The 23,639-nt window shown below is 41.8% G+C and overlaps 1 pseudogene; it reads left to right on the forward strand.

Annotated features, from left to right (window-relative positions):
• Positions 1 to 19,464: 19,464 nt before the first annotated feature.
• On the forward strand, positions 19,465 to 20,817 carry LOC119341929 (annotated as a pseudogene).
• Positions 20,818 to 23,639: the final 2,822 nt, after the last annotated feature.

The following is a 23,639-nucleotide window of genomic DNA, read 5'->3' on the forward strand; positions in this document are numbered from 1 at the left end:
CTTCTTATACCTTTAATGTCCTTAGGACACGACATCTTTTCAATAGCATCAACTTTAGCTTTATCAACCTCAATACCTCTTTCAGAAATTTTATGCCCCAAGACAATGCCTTCATTAACCATAAAGTGGCACTTCTCCCAATTCAAGACAAGATTAGTTTCCTCACATCTCTGCAAAACTCGATCAAGGTTGCTTAAGCAATCATCAAAAGAAGTTCCATATACGGAGAAATCATCCATGAAAACCTCAACAATCTTTTCACAAAAGTCAGAGAATATAGCCATCATACATCTTTGAAAGGTAGCAGGTGCATTGCATAAACCAAAAGGCATACGTCTATAAGCAAAGGTACCGAAAGGGCAAGTAAAAGTAGTCTTTTCTTGATCCTCTTTTGACATAGGTATTTGAGAGAAACAGAAATAACCATCTAGAAAGCAAAAAAGTGTATGTTTGGATAATCTTTCTAGCATTTGATCAATAAAAGGTAAAGGGTAATGATCCTTTTTAGTAGCTTTATTTAGTTTGCGGAAATCAATTACCATTCTATAACCTGTTACAATTATTTGCGGGATCAATTCATCTTTATCATTAGGAACAACGGTAATACCTCCCTTCTTAGGGACACAATGGACAGGCACTACTAGGGAAATGCTTATAGGAAGACGCTTACTAGTAGCGAGGGTTTATACCCCTCACTACTGCTACTTACTAGTAGCGCGGGTTTTTACCCCTCGCTACTACTAAGTTGATAGTAGTAGCGCGGGTTTTTAACCCTCGCTACTACTAAGCGGTCTCTACCATGCCCCCCGAGACATGCCATAGTAGTAGTGAGGGGTATAAACCCGCGCTACTAGTAAGTTGATAGTAGTAGCGCGGTTTTATACCCCTCGCTACTACTAAGTACGAGGTAGGTGAAGTCGCCATATCCTTAGCCGAATCCCCATCTCCTCCCCCAAATCCCTTCTCTCTTCCGCCACTCTCTCCTCCCACTTTCCATATGCTCACATGGACCTCTTGCCCATGCGTCCCTCCTCCTCCGTGGCGCCGAATGAGGCCGCCGCCTCGCGCCATCAGTGTCTAGGAGCTCGCCGGTCTTCCACCGACGTCTAGGAGGCCACCGCCCCGTGCCACCACACCGGGGAACCTCACCACCGGTGACTAGCTCTGCTGCTCCCTCCATTACCTTCCTTTCTCCCTCGGTTTTCCTTTTCTCTCCCTCCCTCTGGTTTGACTCACCCTCCCATGTCCACGCCTGTGCAGGTCGTCGCCATGGATGACCCGGAGCTATCTGGCATGGTCGGGAAGAGGAGCCCGACGTCGCGGCCTGGCTCTTCCATAGAAAGGGGCCCTCTCCAACAGCCACCACCGGATCTGGTCTTCCGCTGTCCCTTCATGCCTCCGGCGATGCCAACCGTCGCTAGATCAAACCACTGCTGCCATTGACAACATACACGGGATCGAGATTTTGTTTTTGTTTTTGAAAGTAATAGCAATAGAGCGGGGTATAAGACACGCTACAGATAATTAGCAGTAGTGCTGTCTGCAATGCACGATACAGCTAACCATGTATAGCATTAGCGTGTGTCAAAACGCCCTGCTGCTACAAGTTAGCGGTGGCGACGTATCAGTAGTGTGGGCACCCGCACTACCGATACACCCAAAACCCGCCCTGCTGCTAGGCTTTTCCCTCGTAGTGGGACTTACCCACTAATTATTAGCAACGGGATAGATTGTACCTGCCTCCAGAAGCTTTAGTATTGCTTTTATTACCACTTCTTTCATCTTAGGATTTAACCTGCGTTGGTGATCAACAATCGGTTTAGCGTCTTTCTCCAATTCTATTTTGTGTTGGAATAAAGTGGGACTAATGCCCTTAAGATCATCAAGAGTATATCCAATAGCAGCATGGTGCTTCTTCAGAGTTTTCAATAATTTCTCTTCTTCTTGCTCTGAAAGATTAGCACTAATAATAACAGGATATATCTTCTTTTCATCAAGATAAGCATATTTAAGAGTTTCAGGTAATGGTTTAAGCTCAAACACGGGATCACCCTTGCGTGGAGGAGGATCCCCTAGGATTTCAACAGGCAAGTTGTGTTTCAAAATAGGTCCTATTTAAAGAATACTTCATCTATTTTCCTTCTTTCATTCATAAACATATCATTTTCATGGTCTAGCAAATATTGTTCTAAAGGGTCATTAGGAGGCAAAACAATAGAGGCAAGACCAATAATCTCATCTTTACTAGGTAGTTCTTTATCATGGGGTCTACGGAATTTAGCAAAATTAAACTCATGAGACATATCCCCCAATCCAATAGTACCAATATCCTTTTTGCACTCTATCCTAGCATTAACAGTATTCAAGAAGGGTCTACCAAATATAATGGGATAAAAGTTATCTTGTGGGGAACCAAGAACAAGAAAATCAGCAGGATATTTGACTTTCCCACACAAGACTTCAACATCTCTAACAATCCCAACTGGTGAAATAGTATCTCTATTGGCAAGCTTACTTGTAACATCAATTTCTTCTATCTCAGCAGGTGCAATATCATGCATAATTTCTTTGTATAAGGAATGGGGTATTGCACTTGAACTAGCACCCATATCACATAAGCCATGATAGCAATGATCTCCTATTTTAACAGAAATAACAGGCATGCTTACAACAAGACTATGTTTATTTAGTATTAGGTCTAGCAATTCTAGCAGCTTCATCACAGAAGTAAATAACATGCCCATCAATATTATCGGCCAAGAGATCTTTAACCACAACAATACTAGGTTCAACTTTAATTTGCTCAGGGGGTGTAGGTGTTCTAGTATTACTCTTACGAACCATAGTTGAAGCTTTAGCATGATCCTTTATTCTAATAGGAAAGGTGGTTTCTCAATATAAGCAGTAGGAACAACAGGATCAACATTATAAGTGATAGTCTTTTCTTCAACTTTAATAGGTGAAACTACTTTTACTTCAATGGGAGGATTATATTTAAACCACTTCTCCTTAGGGAGATCAACATGAGTAGCAAAGGATTCACAGAAAGAAGCTACTATCTCAGAGTCAAGTCCATATTTAGTGCTAAATTCATAGAAAACATCGGTATCCATAAAATATTTAACACAATCAAACTTAGGTGTTATACCTGACTCGTTACCTTCGTCGAGATCCCAATCTTCAAAGTTGCGTTTAATTCTTTCTAATAAATCCCATTTGAGTTCAATAGTTTTCATCATAAAAGAGCCAGTACAAAAGTATCGAGCATGGAGCGATTATTGAGAGAAAGCTGAGCATAAAATTTTTGAATAGTAATTTCTCTTGAGGGGTCATGATTGGGGCATGAATATAACATTGACTTTAGCCTCCCCAAGATTGAGTGATGCTTTCTCCTTCGCGAGGCCAAAATTATATATATAATTGTGATCACGATGAACAAGATGCATACGATAAAACTTCTTATGAAATTCCAATTTCAATCGGTTGTAGTTCCATGATCCCATATCATCACATAGCCTAAACCATGTCAATTCCTTTCCCTTCAAAGATAAAGGGCAGACCTTCTTCTTGATAACATCCTGGGGCATACCTGCAAGCTTAAATAACCCACAAACTCTATCCACATAGTTTAGGTGTAAATCGGGAAGCAATGTTCCATCTCCTGTAAAAGGATTAGCTAGCAGTTTCTCTATCATACCCAAAGGAATTTCAAAGTAAACATTTTTAGTAGGTTCAGTAGGTTGAGGAGAAACTCTTTGCTCTACTGGTCGGGGTGCAGATACCCCGAACAAGCCCCTCAAAGGATTACTTTCCATAGTAACAAGTGACAGTAAATTTCAGAACACTATATAAATTTTTTCTTACCAAATTCCACCTACCAAAGGCGCTTCACTCCCCGGCAACGGCGCTAGAAAAGAGTCTTGGTGACCCGCAAGTGTAGGGGATCTATCATAGTCCTTTCGATAAGTAAGAGTGTCGAACCCAACGAGGAGCAGAAGGAAATGACAAGCGGTTTTCAGTAAGGTATTCTCTGCAAGCACTGAAATTATTGGTAACAGATAGTTTTGTGATAAGGAAATTTGTAACGGGTAACAAGTAATTAATGAAAGTAAATAAGGTGCAGCAAGATGGCCCAATCCTTTTTATAGCAAAGGACAATCCTGGACAAACTCTTATATGAAGGAAAACGCTCCCGAGGACACATGGGAATTATCGTCAAGCTAGTTTTCATCATGTTCATATGATTCGCATTCGTTACTTTGATAATTTGGTATGTGGGTGGACTGGTGCATGGGTACTGCCCTTTCTTGGACAAGCATCCCACTTATGATTAACCCCTATTGCAATCATCCGCGACTACAAAAGAAGTATTAAGGTAAACCTAACCATAGCATGAAACATATGGATCCAAATCAGCCCCTTACGAAGCAACTCATAAACTAGGGTTTAAGCTTCTGTCACTCTAGCAACCCATCATCTACTTATTACTTCCCAATGCCTTCCTCTAGGCCCAAACAATGGTGAAGCGTCATGTAGTCGATGTTCACATAACACCACTAGAGGAGAGACAACATACATCTCATCAAAATATCGAACGAATACCAAATTCACATGACTACTTATAGCAAGACTTCTCCCATGTCCTCAGGAACAAACGTAACTACTCACAAATCATATTCATGTTCATAATCAGAGGAGTATTAATATGCATAAAGGATCTGAACGTATGATCTTCCACCAAATAAACCAACTAGCATCAACTACAAGGAGTAATCAACACTACTAGTAACCTACAGGTACCAATCTAAGGTTTTGAGACAAAGATTGGATACAAGAGATGAACTAGGGTTTGATAGGAGATGGTGCTGGTGAAGATGTTGATGGAGATTGACCCCCTCCTACTGAGAGGATCGATGGTGATGATGATAGTGATGATTTCCCCCTCCCAGAGAGCTGTTTCCCCGGCAGAACAGCTCCGCCGGAGCCCTAGATTGGTTCCGCCAAGGTTCCGCCTCGTGGCGGCGGTGTTTCGTCCCGAAAGATTTCTTCTGATTTTTTCCAGGGTGAAAGACTTCATATAGCAGAAGATGGGCACCGGAGGCCTTCTAGGGGGCCCACGAGGCAGGGGGCGCGCCCAGGGGGGTAGGGCGCGCCCCCCACCCTCGTGGATAGTGGGTGGCCCCCTCTGGTTGATCCTTTCGCCAGTATTTTTTATTAATTCCAAAAACTGCCTCCGTGAAGTTTCAGGACTTTTGGAGCTGTGCATAATCGGTCTCTAATATTTGCTCCTTTTCCAGCCCAGAATTCCAGCTGCCGGCATTCTCCCTCTTCATGTAAACCTTGTAAAATCAGAGAGAATAAGCATAAGTATTGTGACATAATGTGTAATAACTGCCCATAATGCAATAAATATCGATATAAAAGCATGATGTAAAATGGACGTATCAGTGCTCTGTCGCCACTCTGTCCACGTCTTCAATGCGTCCCTTCTTGCTTCACCCTAGCGTTTCATTAATCTGGCGAGTGTTCCTCCTACCATTCACTCTTTGTGCGGACGCGTATGTCACCTTTATCTATTGGTTGTTGTCATGTCCCGCAAGTGTGTTTCTCTGCTCGCCAACTACATGAGGCGAGCGAAGACACAACGGAGTTGCGGATTAGGTACTTGGGTCACCCACCAACAAAATCAACTCACCGGAGCTCCTAATTCATCTTTGCCACTTATCATTCAATTTTTGAATGCGGATTCTGCTATTCTGTTTCATATAAGCTACATCTACATGGATGCATGAACTCTGCTCCATAAATATGGATACAAAGTGTTTGGTGTAATTTTATTTGATAATTTTGTGTTGCCATTTCTCCCATTCAGCATATTTTAGAATTTATAATGGCCAATACCTATCCATCAAAGTACAAGTTCATTTTCAAGTGTTGCAATTTGTATGCTCAAACAAAATGACGTCTGCGTGGGTGTCCGGATCAAGCACCACGCCTAATCCTTCATAAGTTCAGGTGATATGGCAACTACCCCTTTGAATTATATAAAGATCAATGTCGATGCAAGTTTTGTGGAGAGCATTAGTGCAGCGAGTGTGGGGGTGGCGGCAAGGGACTCTTCTGGGAGGGTCATAGTCTCCTCCTAGGATTTCATTAGACTTTGTAAAAGCGTGGAGGAGGCAGAGTTCCGTGCTTGCATTGCCGGTCTTTATATAGGTATTACTCTACAAAATCCTATAATCTTAGAGACTGACTATGTGTTTGTGGTGGCGACCCTAGAAAATGAAAATTTTGATAGTTCATCATTGGTGGATTTGAAGAAGGAAGCGATGAGTACCTCCAAGCTTAAGATTTCGGTCAGTCATAAGATCTCCAAGATCAATCGCTCGGACAATGTGGTGGCCCATATGATTGCTAAATTTAGCTTTGATAATAGATCGGATGGTACCTTAGTTAGTGGTGTTCCGCCCTGCGTGGTGAATTTTGAAATAAGTGATTGTAATAACTACGTTGGTTAATTAATATATGAGGTGGTTTTTAAAAAAACGACGTCTGCATGAAATTTGGATCTCGTAATCTTAAATGGTTTGGATTCCAGTAGTAAGTTCTTTATGTATGGACCCTCTACTGGAATTAGCACTTTTTGTTGTATAAATTTAGCTCTATAGGGGCACATGAATTGTACCAATGAAGAACTTAGTACAGAGGAAATTAGAATTTACTAAAGTTTGAAGGAACTGCCTTGTTCTGAAATTGTTGCTCTTGTTGGATTGTTTTGTGTCATACCTAAATCAAAATTCTAATATTAGCATATAATTGGGTGGACCATATTCTTGATTGGGGGTCGTATCTAGAGGACCAGTAATACTTCACTTATACTTGTGGTCTGGTCTACTTGAGCCGGTGCATCACAAGTGCTTCTTTGTTTTTATCCTTTATTAATATATTTATTGTTTGAAAGGAGGAGGTTGCATATTATTCTACATGACCCCTTTGTTGAATACAATCAACATGCTACATCGATTGTTGTTTGCTGCAATACTTACACGCACTTTATGCATGTTTCTTAGAGCTACTATGATTTTCCGGTGCAAATATGCATGCATTCTGGTGTACTTAATTATGATGTCTTAAAATCCTCACTTTTATAATACTTATTCTTGCTAAAGTTTACAACCATAGCTGGATTATCCTAATCATTTGTACTACACAAGTTACACCAATAACCATGTTTTTCTATGCACGTATCTCCTTAGGATTACTAATCCAAATAATGTAAGCTCAGATAAGGTAGGCGATAAAGTTGTTATGTGTACTCAGATAAAGAATCATTCGCAAAACAGTGGGTCATTCACTTGTGATGATGAATACTTTTTCCATCAGATTGTTGTCCATAAAGAATTATGTATTGGAACATTAGCAACTCACTTTCTACACTTTCAGAAAGGAAGTTAAATTTTGGTATTCTTGTTTTGAAAAATTTGGATTCCTCATCAAATACTATTAAGCCAAAAGGGACAGCGAGGTTGGACATTCGAACATACAACTACAATGGGATGGAACATGGCTATGAATATATCAAATGCTTTTGGGATAACATAATAATCGAAGCACAACACATTTAAAGTTACTTCCCAGCTTCCTTAAGCGTCAAACTGATATTTGCACAACAAGTAGTAAGGCTAGGATTTGGTAGTAGGATTCGAACAACTGGATAAGCTAGATCTACCCTATGCAAGGATTTTAGCAATCATCACATGCACAATTTCATCAGGGAGAGACCATACAAACCTCTATTTTGCATGCAGTTTGTTAGTTGAGGTAAGCATAACCTGATGCTTACATTTCAGATTTAGGTCTAGGTTTAATTATTCTTCGGCCTACATGCTTTTCCTGTGTAGTCTTTGTAACATGGTGCCAGAAGGGTGTGTGTACTCTAAATTACTTGTTCTTTACGCAGAAGAAAATATATTTAGATTGTTTCTGGAATTGAGATTATTTATATCTTCAACATCCAAGTGACTGGCTTGCAGGCTGCTATTTTTAGCAATGAAGGAACCGTTTCTGTGGTGCATGCTAATAGTTATTTATTTCTGACATAAGGAATCCATGTAAACTTTCTAACTCTTATATTGAAACTAAAGTTACCTTCTTCGCCTTAGTGTAGCACCATCCGTATGTCGCTGTTGGAAAATATGCTTGTTGGGGAACGTAGCAGAAATTCAAAATTTTCCTACGTGTCACCAAGATCTATCTATGGAGAAACCAGCAACGAGGGGAAGGAGAGTGCATCTACATACCCTTGTAGATTGCTAAGCGGAAGCGTTCAAGAGAATGGGGTTGAAGGAGTCGTACTCGTCGTGATCCAAATCACCGGAGATCCTAGTGCCGAACGGACGGCACCTCCGCGTTCAACACACGTACAGCCCGGTGACGTCTCCCATGCCTTGATCCAGCAAGGAGAGAGGGAGAGGTTGAGGAAGACTCCATCTAGCAGCAGCACAACGGCGTGGTGGTGATGGAGGAGCGTGGCAATCCTGCAGGGCTTCGCCAAGAACCACGGGAGAAGAGGATAACTTGGGAGAGGGGGAGGGCTGCGCCAGAACTTGGGTGCGGCTGCCCTCCCACCCCTCCACTATTTATAGGTGGGGGGAGAAGGGGTCCGGGACCCCCTAGATCTCATCTAGGGTTGGGGCGGCGGCCAAGGGGGGAGGAGTGCCTCCCAAGTCAAGTGGAGGCCCTCCCCCTTAGGGTTTCCCCTCTCCCATGCGCATGGGCCTTGGGGGGGCTGGTGCCCCTGGCCCATTAAGGCTAGGGCGCCCCCCTACAGCCCATTCTGCTGTATTGGATGTGGTGGAACTATTTCCGGACCTCCGAACCCCTCCGGAATCCTCCGGAACCTTCTGGAAGCTTCCCGGTACAATACCGGAAAAACCCGAACTTTTCCCGGAACCCGAACAACAACTTTCCATATATAAATATTTACCTCCGGACCATTTCGGAACGCCTCATGACGTCCGGGATCTCATCCGGGACTCCGAACAACATTCAGTAACCACATACAAACTTCCTTTATAACCCTAGCGTCATCGAACCTTAAGTGTGTAGACCCTACGGGTTCGGGAACCATGCAGACATGACCGAGATGTTCTCCGGTCAATAACCAACAACGGAATCTGGATACCCATGTTGGCTCCCACATGTTCCATGATGATCTCATCGTATGAACCACGATGTCAAGGACTCAATCAATCTCGTATACAATTCCCTTTGTCTAACGGTATTGTACTTGCCCGAGATTCGATCGTCGGTATATACCGATACCTTGTTCAATCTCGTTACCGGCAAGTCCCTTTACTCGTTCTGTAACACATCATCCCGTGATCAACCCCTTGGTCACATTGTGCACATTATGATGATGTCCTACCGAGTGGGCCCAAGAGATACCTCTCCGTCAACCGGAGTGACAAATCCTAGTCTCGATTTGTGCCAACCCAACAGACACTTTCGGAGATACCTATAGTGCACCTTTATAGCCACCCAGTTACGTTGTGACGTTTGGTACACCCAAAGCATCCCAACGGTATCCTGGAGTTGCACAATCTCATGGTCTAAGGAAATGATACTTGACATTAGAAAAGCTTTAGCATACGAACTACGATCTTTGTGCTAGGCTTAGGATTGGGTCTTGTCCATCACATCATTCTCCTAATGATGTGATCCCGTTATCAACGACATCCAATGTCCATGGTCAGGAAACCGTAACCATCTATTGATCAACGAGCTAGTAAATCAGAGGCTTACTAGGGACATGGTGTTGTCTATATACCCACACATGTATCTGAGTTTCCTATCAATACAATTATAGCATGGATAATAAACGATTATCATGAACAAGGAAATATAATAATAACTAATTTATTATTGCCTCTAGGGCATATTTACAACAATGCTTCCGTGCTCATCTTTTCTACAATGTAGTGCAGACACACTACCTTCTCTAAAACTTTGATAACTGTTGTTTAAAGATTTAGCATCAATTATTCTTTCACTGTCCCTGCAATGCAAAAGATGATGTCAGGCGGAAATGTTTTACCTACAATCGAAGATTTTTTAACCATTAATAGATCTGTTTTGTACTCATCTCTTCTACAATGTGAATTGAATGTACAGGTTCTGGAAAAGTCGGCACATTTTGTTTAACGATTTAGCATATGTTGTTCTTTCCAGGCTCCTATAGTTTAAATGGTGTTGCGAGGCCATGATGCATGGCTGAAACTAAAGATTTCCCCCAAAATTGTTTGGGATGACCTTTGTCAATTCTTCTGTCATAATAGTTTAGTTCTTGCATATTGTTTTCTGTTATACATTATCTAATTTCAGATGATCACTAACTTCACTTATTTGTGTTGCACCTACAAAATTTTGCCCTAGAAAGATTTGCATGCTATTTGATTGCCTCTGAAAGTGCTCTGTCTCAAAGTTGTTTCTTAGCGACTCTGCTCTCTCGACTCGAGTCATTCTACTTCAGTTTGAAAGTTGACTGATAGAATTGCATTTTTAATTTAAGTTTCCTGAAATGCAAAACTCCAAGGCTCGCCAAAATGTATTGTTTGGTCGAGAAATAGGAACATGAACACTTTGTTGATGAATACTTTGTTTTTTATCGGTTAGATGTTTCTAATTGAAGAAATCCCCTATATCACTAAGCTCCCTAGGGAAAATCTTCCAGGAGAGATCCAAGCGATCGATTGCCTTGTGCGATCAATTTTGATCGGGTCTTCGTGTGTACAACCTGCATCTGGTGAGGTGACAGGTCTGTGGGCCTTTTTTATTAGGGGCGGTTGGCAAGAGCATGGGTTGTCGGTGGCTGGCAAAGGCGGTATCTTCTGGTTAAATGAGGTTTTCTCTGGTCAAAGCGTCGTGGCAGTTGCGAGGGGTTGCGAAGCACGTGGCAGTCGGAGGTAGTGTGGCCGTGCGGGCGTTGCAGTCATCTATAGGGGATGGGCGGCTTTTGGGAGGCATTTGGGTCACCCCTGTTGGGTGCGCCGCTGTTGGATCTTGCTTGCGGGCAGCCGCCAGGGAGGTCGTCGCCGTGTTTACGCTCAAAAGTGGCACGATCATAAAGAGTAGCTTGAAGGTATGTCAAGATTAATTTAAACTTATTATTAAAAGTCATCATGGGATGGCTCTCTTCGAGAAGGTCAAGATGGATATGAAGATGGTCTAAAACAGAGCTCAGATGCAAAAGTTAGGACAAGATCAGAGATGCTCATGTTGACACAAGATTAAAGAATGGCTTGAAACCCTATTAAGATGGCCTCGTATGGAAAAAGTTTCAACACAAAGTTGTGTGTCTTGTCAAAACAATTGATTTTGATATAAAAACATCTCAATCAGAGTTCGTATGCAAAAGTTAAAGCCAAAACAGTGTGTTGCAGAAGTCTACCCCGGAAGTTCCGGGCAACTTCCGGGCTAAACCGAAAGTTTGCATGCGGTGCGCCCGGTAAACTGAAATATCAACATTATTTGCAATTTGCAAGCTCAAATTCAACCTCAAGATGACCTCAGATGAAAAAGTGATCAACTAATGAGTTTTTCTCCATTTCAAGATCTACAACATTGCTTTTGGGACCACTGCGATGTGATGACATATGCGAGATGCAGGAGTGGTGCAAGAGGGCTACTTGATGTAATTTTAGCCCGGAAGTTCCGGGACTACCAGAAGTTCCGCCCCCTAGTCCGAGTTAGGTTAACTTTTGATGTTTTGGATGAGATTTGAGTCCTTTTCTTGTATGGAAAGTCCAGCCACCTCATATATATGTAAGAGGTGACGGCCAATTGAATAACAACACACAATCGATCTATCAATATATCACTTTTTACCTTTACCTTTATCTTCTCCCTTGTTCTTCTTCTCTCCTGTTCTTCATTCGTTCTTCGTGAAGGAGGGCAGTGATCCACGAGGCCCTAGGGGCGATCAGGTCGACGTAGGGCAGCCCATAGTTGCCGCGCACCCTGATGGGGTCCCTCCCGGACGTGTGGGGTTTTGGGTCTACAAAAGCACCCGCCGGACTGCTTACGTACCGCGCTTCCGGCCAGGTCTCCTTCAACATGAGCTGCAGTGCATCAACCTTGGCGTCGGGGGCACATGGTGACGTGTTCGTGTGCGAACAGACTTTTTGGCGACTCCGCTGGGGACAAAGCTTCGAACGGTCTCCAGCTCGTTCGTACTACGAAGAGATCATCCTCTAGGGTTTGCAGTCTACAAAGGTAATATGAATACCCAATCCCCTTGTGTAGATGCAAATATTTCATATAGTGTGTTACTAGATTGTTCAATGAGTATACTCTATCGGCCAAACCTAGTTTTTTCAATCATGCATTTAACTACGTGCAAGGATCGACTCAAAGTAATTTACAAGCTTCAACTTCTTATGATACTAGTATATACTACCATATATGGCACATACATGCATGTGGGGACATGTCATGTTGGACCCTTATCTTGGTCGCATTATCCAACTACCCACTGCCATGATTCTTATAAATTACACCCTTGTACTAAACCTTCGATCTTCATCTCTAGTTTGTACCTTAAGGATAAGGATAAGAGCATCTGTAGCCGGGTGCCTCAAACCCGCCTCAAATGGCCGGACGGGCTGCTCGGTAACTAACAATCATGAAAATTCGACCCAGACGGGCTCCTTAAATGAGCCTCAAATGCCCGGGCTGACTGGCACCCCTCATATCCGGCCCAAACATGGTGCGGATTGGGGCCTCGGGCGAATCCGCCACGTCAGACCCGCTAACCCCATCCACATTAAATTGCACCAAATCCACCAAACGCTTCCTCCTCCTCCCGTCTCCCTCCTACCTTTCCCGCGCACGAGCCCTCGCCGGCCGCCACCCTTGGTCCCCATCCTCACCACTGGTCTTGATCCGCCACCTTAGATGTCGTCCAGCCTGTTCCTGACCACCGCGACGGAGACTGCGTCCGCCTCGTCCGTCGGCATCCCATCCTCGTCTCCATCGTGCAAGGCAGAGAACGTCGCCCGGAGGATGCGTTAACGCCGCAGCGAGAGAGGGAAGCGGCAGCACAGGGAGATACCGACATGGACGAGCAGCTACCCCCTCCCCCCTCCATGCCTCGAACCCCGCACCCTATCCATCCAATCAACAAGCGAGACATCCGTCACAATCGGACATTTATTTCATTTTGGCACGTCTGGATTGTTGAACTATGATTTTCTTTGCTTTGTCTCGAACTGTTGAATTTGGACAATTTGTATCGTATGATCGACGTGCATGGGTTGCATGTATTTGATTCTCTGCATTTGAGGTATGTGGATGTGCGACAACCCATATGAAGGGCCGGCGGGTGCTGTCCACGGACGCGCTCGTGGGCGTATAGGGGCCCGGACATGCCAAGTTCGGTTGTAGATGCTCTAAGTAACAAGTGGATCACAATCTAAGTTTGAGATTATCTCCAATGTCTAACTAAACGGGCGTCATACGTCCCATCCTTCACGATGAATAAGATCACATCTGGCAAATAATTATTTTTTGGTATCTGTTTTGGTCCTTACATTATATAAATATATTCTCCTATATGTTAGTCAGAATATTAATAATACATATTCACAAAAAATATTATGAATGACGAATCTACTAACAATTTTTTCAGTGAGCCAATTTTAAATAGTATTGCCACATACCGGGAGATAGCAGCAGAGAATGTAATTTACAAACACTTTAATGATATGCAGGCTATTAGAAGCAATAGAAATTGACAAAACTTCAAATTAAACTAGTAGGTGCATACATTTCGAGGACATGCATGAGAGATCCTTTTTTTATGAGATGTTATTGCAAGTAAAAGCTATTATACCTTTTTGGAACTTTTACCATGTCTCAAACCATGTACTTATATTTAGTTTGTTAGATTTGTATTTTTTTTCTTTGAAAAAACGATATATAAAAGAAGAAGACTTAAGGACGCCATTTTTGACTCACATGAGCATGTGGTCCCTAGAGCCAAAACAATGAAAATTGTTAGAGATTCCTATGTATAAGCTATTCTTGGTAAGCTAAAGATATTTCATCCTCTAAACTCTAGCTGAAGTCCAAAATTAACCCAGAACCGCAAATAACACTAGAACAGGTTAGACTGTCACGCTGGTCATAGCACCACACTGGAATAATCTTCTACAAGTGATGTTAAATGACAAAATTGACCGTCACTACTAGAATCAGCTACTTTGCCGACTTCCTTGGCAAAGATCCAAAAGAACTCGGCAAAAATGTGTTTGCCACGTGCGGTACTTTGCAAAAAAAAATACTCGATAGAACACATTGGCAATAGTTAACTTTGCCGAATTTTTATACCAAGAACTCGAGAATACTCATAGAGTCTTTCTCGAGTTTCCAAAAAGGAGAACTCTAGAAACCACTAGCGCTAGACGAAATGACATATTAATGGTGGTGCCACGTGGCCAGAGCATTGTCGGGTTCTCGCTTGTCGAACTCGGCAGACGCCTGATGAATAGAAATGTGGTGCGTGGCATAGGTGGTTGCCGAGTTCTTGCCTTTGCCAAGCGTGGAACCCGACAAACGTTCAGCAAATATGATGCGTGGCAGAACTAGCTGCCAAGTTCTTATCTTTGCAGAGTATGTTGCAGGAGACCTCGGCAAATTCTTTGAAGAATAGTAATGCGACACATGGCACAGACGACTGTCAGGTTCTTGTATTTGCTGAGTATGGCGCCACGGGGACTCGTCAACACCTTTGGGGAGCTTTGTGCAAGGTGAACTCGGCAAAGAAAACCCGTGGAATACGTTCAGGAGCTGCTTCCGCATTTTCTGAGTGTGGAACTCGGCAAAGATTCCTGGAGCTACCAGCTTCTGCCACGTGTCACATTTTGCCGACTAGTGCGCTCAGCAAAATGCTCCAGGAATAGTTTTGTCGAGCGACAGAACTTGGCAAATGCTCAATCATGTTTATTTATTATTTATTGTTGGGAAATCTTGCATACAAATAAGTACATATGCATATATATCATCGCAAAGATACATAACATCATTCAAATATCACTTCACAAAAACAACAAGCAATATGGCGATCATTCGAACACATTTTACACAAGTGACATCGTCACAAATTTATCCAAGTTAGTCTCATTGAAGCCATGTTACTCTAATGATAGATTAAGATCCAGCTGCAGCACGGGCCGGGCCGGTCCCGCGATTCCGGTGGTCCTGGGTGAAATTAACACTCGGATCCTCTCAATATAAACATTATAACAATATCTGCAAATGTTTAGATTATTAAATGTTACCGGTAGACTAGTAGAAAGAGATCGTGAATGAACCAGAAAAACAGAAAAATGAAGGTGCGTCCGTTCTAAAACTTTGGCCAAGAATAACAGGATAATTGACACATGGCTTGCCACGTACCTTATTGAGGCAAAAAAAAATCCGCGCTTCATTAAGCTTTCGCGTTTGCTAGTATGTAAAATGGAAAAAAGATGTACACAACGTATATGAAAAAATTTATACAATTTTATTTAATATCTATCAAAATTATTTAATATTATTATATAATATCGAGCTATCGAGCTAAATCGAGCGAGCGAGTGTTGGCTCATGATCAGCTCGTTTCTTGATCGAGCTACATAAAGTGCTCATTTTCAGCTCATTTCTTTTCAAGTCAAACTCAAGTCGAAACAAAATACGAGTCGATCTTGAGTGGCTTACGAGCCTCGAGCTTTACTTGCAGCCCTAGCCACCACTACTCCAATCCAACCATAGTTTTTATTTTCTTTAGAGGGTCGACGATGGACTGTGTTTGTTTACTGACCCATCTTTTTTCCTTTCATTTCCCTATGTTTTTGGCTAGCTTTCGGGCTTTGTCTGCCTGTACATATTGCACATGTTCTCCCTTAATCCATGGCAGAGTTGTTGCCGCTTTTGTAGTAACATATATGGACTTGTAGTAGATTGTCATGACCTTTCGTCACAGCTAATGGCTAAATCCTCACGTACATGCATGTGGTGGTAACATGCGGACTGTTCAGATCTTAGCTAGAGCACACATTAACTATCATATCATGTCATAATTTTTTATAGGCCACTGCCATGAATAATATATGAAGTACAGAGGACAATTAAAACAATCAAATTTAAATTACTATACATGCGGCCACCCCTCGGGAATATAATTTATACTTCTTGTTTCTTTTCTTGAGACTAATTGATACTTCTTGTTGGACGCGAACCAAGCCAAGTATGTACACCAACTATCTGAGTTGACAGATGTAAGTTAGCTTAATATTGACTAATAGACCTAAGATGCTAGTCATGAACGAATCCATATCATCTGTCTGTATTTGTAGATGTCGAGTCATCTTGCACTTTTTGTAATCGCCCATTGGCCAACTAGCTATTATTTGCATGGATACATCGTCTTATATGATATATATTGCCCACTTTGTTACTCCCTCCGTTCCTAAATATTTGTATTTTTAGAGATTTCAAATGACTACCACACACGGATGTATATAGACATATTTTAGAGTGTAGATCCACTCATTTTGCTCTGTATGTACACACTTGTTGAAATCTCTAGAAAGAAAAATATTTAGGAACGGAGGGAGTACATTGCAAGATTTCTAAGTGCGTCAAAAGGGTGTCCCTAAAGATGTTTTATCCATAGGTTTTACATTCTTTATTGAGAGATGTTGCACAAAAGTTGTACAATGTTTCTGGTGTACACTATGTGAATTTGGTTATCCTGTTTATTAGATGGACATATCTCAATGCTTAATGGTGACACACATATACTCCAAGTTCTTTTGTTCTGGTTAGTCCATTGTTCGAGGTGATAAGCATCTATATTACCATAAGCTAATCAGTGCTTCATCAGCTTTGATAGATATGTACTCTATTTGAACTTTATTCAGAGAATTCTAGATCAGAATATTAGCAAGTAAGATACACATCAGACTATACAATTACATAAATTCCAATACTAATGCAAGTTGCTGACCGGAAATCCCTTTTGGTGACCGAGCTCCAATGAGGCCTCCAAATTTAAAATTCAAATTTCATCAAAATCCATATTTTTACGTTTCAAAAAATTCAAAAAAAAACATAGAAATACATGAAGGCATAACACACATATGTGTAAATTTTCAGGGCAAAATACGTTGAAATGAGGGCTGTGCAAAAAATACAAATCTAGGGTTGTTTAACACATGATACTATTCATCCTCCCAGGCCATAAATTTGTCTTTTTTGTACAGGTCGCAACTCAAGGTATTTCATCATGAACTTTTTACACACATGTGGGTTACATCCTTACATGCATGCATTTTTTTTGAATTTTTTGAAACATAAAAGTTTGAATTTGAAATTTTCAAAAATAAAGGGCTCCATGGAGCTCGGCCTCCAAAATGCCATTTTCATTGCTGACATGTTAAGAACCACTTTAACTTGTATCTCCAAGGACCGGGATGCAATTTTCTTTTCTAGCGGTGGTTTTCTTGTATTGCTAAATCCATTAATTATGGAGCATGTGGCTCTGTTGTAGAAAGTTAATTAAATGGATTTTCCAGCCGCAAAAAAAATTGAATGGATTTTCAACAGCTTGATTTAATGTTTGGGGATCCATATTGAAATTTACTCTCTATTGGGCGAGACTTTGCAAGTAAAACCAATATCATAAATGCAGCTAATTAAATGGATCTTAACCTTCTCATAACTGGTATAACTACATGCTCTAATTTAATTAATGTGACGTGATCTTACCATAGTAATATTATTATGCAATGCACAACTAGCAAGTCGACCAAAGATTCATAATATTACCACATCAAGGACTTCATTAACTGTCATTTATAGGTTGTACATCTGTAGATCAGATGATTTGGAAATATTCTCTGGATGGCACATCCACATCATGTTATCTATACTACAGGCTGAGCATTGAGATCTATGTGTCCAATGGATAAGAAACTAAGATACAAGCACCGCATCTATATAGCATCCATAGAGATTATAACATGGATGCACTTGACATATTGTCCACACCCATAATATATGATGGCATATAGGTCCATCCATACAATAAGAGCTACTTATTTGGCCTATGGATGCCGACATAAAGAGAAGATCCGTCGGCATATACTAACAGACAAAACAATATGGCTTCAATTTGACTATCTTAGGTCTTTTCGTCAATTTTAAGCTTACATGCATGGGTCAAGTAGATAGTCATGACCTTTCACCAAAGCTAATAACTGAGGTCGCACACGCATGCATGTGGAGTGTTTCAAATCTTAGCTAGAACGCACATGAATTATCACATGCATGCTACAATAGTTGAATGACATCCGACGCATCCATATACTACATCCTGTCATGATATCTTTTATATGCCACTGACATGAGTCATATATGAAGTATATAGGGAAATTTAGATCTATTTTAAATTAATATACATGTAGCTAGCTGCCCCTGAGGGATTTAATTGCATATTATAATTACAATATATATCTGCAACTAGTCCATGGAAATATAATTGTGTCTTTTGGTTGTACGCAAACCAAGGTAAGTACCAACGTATCTAAAGGCGTACATGTGCGTACACCAACTATCTGACTTGACACATTTAAATTAGCTTAAAAATTACGAATATACCTTATTAAGATGCTTGTCAAAATGAATCCATATCCATTGCTTGCATTAGTTGATGTCGAGCAATCTTGCACTTTCTGTAATTGTCCGTTGGCCAACTAGCTTTTATTTTTCGGATAATTTTTTCTTTTATAATATATGTTTCCCTCTTTGTTACAATTTAAAGTTGCTAAGTGCATCAAAAGGATAAATCACCTAGATATAATCAAAGAGGGGCATGAAAATAGAAATCCCATTTATTTATAGCTTTTACAATTTTTATCGGTATGTTGTACAAAGGTGGTGTATATACCTTTTGTTTAAGTGTACACTACGCGAATTTGTCTATTTATTAGATGCACATATCTAAATACTTAAAGTGGCACATGTATATTCCAAATTATTATGTTCTACATATATGGTATAGTTTACTATTGCTTGTTAGTTCATTCTTCGATGAGATAAGCATTTATATAACCATAAGAACCATAAACTTACCAATATTTAGAAATTATAGTGAATTTAGATAGTTGGCTTGTGAGACATCCTTATGCGGATAAAAAAACCATACCTAATCCTGACATGGAAAACTAGTCATGTTAGATCCTTAGTTGGATTACAGGTCTAAGTTGCATAGGGTGTTAAAAAGTCTAAAACAACACTAATTAAAGGCCCAAGAGAAACCCACCAGAGGTGGGCACTAGAACTCCAAGCATTCTATATATAGGATACATCTACCCTCTTATTCTCTCACAAAACACAACTAGATACAACTCCCCCCCCCTCCCCCATTCAACTAGCCCATTCAGTTCTCTCTTTTCCCCTTCTTGCATACAATCATCTCCATGGCTAGTCCATTCGGTGTCTTGGTTTGTCTACTCATAGTGCTACCACAAATCCTTGCTATTTCTAGCCCCATCGACGAGATTGCACCTCTTAAGACATGTCAGTTCCCTTGTATGACCGAGGTTAACTTGCACTTGTTCTTGCACCAATTCGTCGACGGGCCAAACAACCCAAACCGCAATGAGGAAACCTTACTCCAAGCAAGTTTTCCTTTTGGGTTTGGGACGACGGTAGTCCATGACTGGACTCTTACTAAGACAACAAATTCCAGAGACACGGTTGTTGCACGTGTACAAGGTGTGCATGTCCAGGCTGGTTTAACCAAGCCTAACAGATGGTACACAACTCATAACATAGAGTTTCAGCAAGGAAGGTAATATGTTTTGCTACTTTTCAATATCTAAGTCTATTTCATGAGTTCTTTGCATGCAACATTAAATTTATGTCCTTACCTGTACTATATTAATAAGTGTGCATTTGTTAAACTCTACATGCACTTTTGACCCTATAACGGAACTTTCTATTTTGAACATGAAACAGGTTTGCGGGGTCCACCCTTCAAGTGATGGGATAACCGCAGGTTTGGAAAGTGGGCAGTGGTCTATTGTCGGTGGAACTGGTCAATTCATTATGGCACAGGGTATAATAAGTTTCACAAATCATCCGGCCTCTACTTTTGAAGATGGTATTAAAGAACTCAATATTCGTGTACGCTTCACAAGGGATATTACACAAGCCGTAAGTATAATATTATGAGTTTATATTCAAATTCTTGTGCTCTATTTGTTGAAGAGAAATGGATTGTACCATACATATTATCCTACTGAAATTGCATTACATTAAGATATTTGTGGACATTCAAGTGCCAATGCATTAAAGGAGGTTCTGTTTTAACAACATTAGCCATATTTAACTAAATCAAAAGCTTGTTGAATGTTTTGTGCATTTAGTTTATAGGGTGTTGCATATCAAGTAATGAAGCTTTATGTACGAATGCTTGACATGACACTAGCCATGGTTTCACTTTTCGCTGCAGGCTTGAGGTGCATCTCGTCCCTTGAAAGACTAGCGCCAATGTCAGTAATTTGATGGGGAAATGTGTTTGCATTTTGCTTGTAGTGTGATGGGTCGTTGTAGTGGTCTGCCTGTGTCATTAGAGTATGCGTTAGCTAGCATACCCTCTTTCTATCTTTCATTCAAAATATCATGTGGGTTTCTCGCATGGTGGATATCCAGTCCATAATCTTTGTCAACCCATCTGTTTGTTGGTGTCTATGTAATGTCTTGGATATGATGTGGAATAATGGAGCTTGTTTGTTTGAGAAAGTGTTATACCCACATAATTATATTATTTGTGTTAATCATGAGACAAGCATATATGAAAACTTAAAGCAAAACAAATTAATGAACACAAGACTACCGTTATTCATACACTTAACAGTGTCTATCCCGAAAGCAGTTTACCTCAAGGACCATAAGAGCCCCATTATTTTCCACAACGTCCAGAATAATTGCCAACAAAGATATCACCTAGGCGGCCATGACATAATGCAATTATATAAAAATGATAGCCATGTTATTTGGTAGCATCGACAGATGCATATACATGTCTTGTACTCTTTTAATAAATACACAAAAGATTTATGCATTGATATATTGCAAGGGAAAAAAATTATGCATGGTATAGAATTGAGGCTCTTAACCACAAGGACCTAGGCTCGACCTTGTCTCGAACAACGCAGGGCTACAACGGCTATACTTCCTCCATAAAGAAATATAAGAGTGTTTAGGGAGAGCGGCATTACTGAGATGGGCGGCATCTGAACATGTTATCTTGGTCGTACGTCCAGCTCCAGGGATTTGTGCTAGCGGGTCCATGACAGGAAATATGGGTGGAAGAAATTGACGTCGACTGGCGGTATACGGGAATGAACAGTGATGTATGCCAGCGCCTGGGCTCGTCTTTTTGAAATGCACGTTACGCTGCCGAGCCGAGCCGTCGATCGGGTCCGTCACGAGAACCTGACCCATGGATCAGAAACGTAATCGCACCGTCTGCTGCTTAGACACGCGTCGTCTGCTGCAGGGCCAACCAGCGGCCCAACACGTGTCCTGACAGACCCCCACTACTCAAACAACCACAATTCCTTTTTCCGAATTTACAGAATATCTTTTTGCCTTGCCTTATCCAGCAGACTGTTGCTGTTCCACACTCCATAGCCTCACCTTGTACAGCTCCGTGAAAGATGATTTCGACAAGGTGAGGTCCGCCGCTCGGCGCCGTAGCTGGCGGCCAGATGGGAGCTGTCGCGGCTAGCGCCGCCCGCCTCCGACCTGCTGCGCCGCGTGGGGCAGTGGCCTTGACTGAAGGCAAGATGGGGTCTGTGCAAGCTAGCTCCGCTTGCTTCAGCCGCGCTGCGCCGCACGGGGCTGTATCCTTGGCCGGTGTGAAGTCGGAGGGCGTCGCGGGTAGCACTGCCCACGTCCAGTGCGTCCAAGGCTGCGGCCGACCAGCTCCCTCGTAGAAGGTGGAACCACAGCGTGTGCACCCAGTCGGCGGGCGCGGCCGTGGCCGGTGGCGAGATGCCGCGGGAGGTCGTTGGGTCACACTTGAAGAAGCATGAGCTCGATGCATCTCAACAGGCAAAGGTGATTCTAGTTGCTTGCTTCTATCCAACGTTTTGGCTACCGAATCCCAAGAAAATACCGAGGGTGGGCGAGAAACGTGGATACCGCGGTTACCATACAATTCCGAGCAAAAGCCGCTCGAATTTTTCAAAAGTAATTTGAATTCAAATTTTTCTGAGCTAGGAATATATAAGTATTGAGCTCAAGTGGTTCACAAACAAGGTGTTCGCGCAGTGGCATGTTCTCGTCGTACGTCCTCAACGTATGCAAGGTCGTGGGTTCGATTCTCTAACCTTGAGTTTTAGAATATTTATTTTAGAATTGGTTAAACAAAAAAGAAAACAGTGTCTATCCCTAAAGCAGTTTACCTCAAGGGCCATGCCCTATTATTTTCCACAACGTCTAGAATAATTGCCAACAAAGATATCACCCAGGCGGCTATGACATAATGCAATCATATAAAAATGATAGCCATGTTATTTGGTAGCATCGACAGATGCATATACATGTCTTGTATTCTTTTTACAAATACACAAAAGATTTGTGCATTGATGTATTGCAAGCGGATAAATTTATGCATGTTATGGAATTGAGGCTCTTAACCACAAGGACCTAGCCTCGACCTTGACTCGAACAAGGCAGGGCTACAACGGTTGTACTTCCTCTATAAAGAAATATAAGAGTGTTTAGGGAAAGCGGCGTTACTGAGATGGGCGACATCTATGGGCGGCATCTGAACTTGTTATCTTGGTCATACGTCCAGCTCCAGGGATTTGCGCTAGTGGGTCCATGGCAGGAAATGCGGGTGGAAGAAATTGACGTTGACTGGCGGTATACGGGGATGAACAGTGATGTGCGCCAGCGCCCGGGCTCGTCTTTTTGAAATGCACGTTACGCTGACGAGCCGAGCCGTTGATCGAGTCTGTCACGAGAACCTGACCCAAGGATCAGACACGCGTCGTCTGCTTCATGGCCAATCAGCGGCCAACACGTGTCCTGACAGACCCCCACCACTCAAACAACCACAATTCCTTTTTTCTAATTTACATAATATCTTTTTGCCTTGCCTTATCCAGCGGACTGCTGCCGTTCCACACTCCATAGCCTCTCCTTGTACAGCTCCGTGAAAGATGATTCCGACGAGGTGAGGTCCACCGCTCGGCGCCGTAGCTAGCGGATAGACGGGAGCTTTCGCGGCTAGCGCCGCCCGCCTTCGGCCTGCTGGGCCGCGTGTGTCACATCCCTAGTTCTGGTATGACCTAGGCTAACTAGTCATTTTTGCATCATGTTTAAATTCCATTTAAATTTGAAATGGGGATTTGTGAAACCATAAGAATCATCTCTGAAAATGACCCAAATAAAAATTGCTCCAAAAGGGTCCAAGAAAATGCTCATGTTGCTCTCTAAAAATATTGGACAGAGATAAAAATCAAACCAATATTTTTTAAGAGCTCATAAGTATTTATTTTGGGCTTTTGGAATTAATGCAG

This window comes from Triticum dicoccoides, chromosome 7B (assembly GCF_002162155.2).
Source record: "Triticum dicoccoides isolate Atlit2015 ecotype Zavitan chromosome 7B, WEW_v2.0, whole genome shotgun sequence".
Taxonomy (NCBI): domain Eukaryota; kingdom Viridiplantae; phylum Streptophyta; class Magnoliopsida; order Poales; family Poaceae; genus Triticum; species Triticum dicoccoides.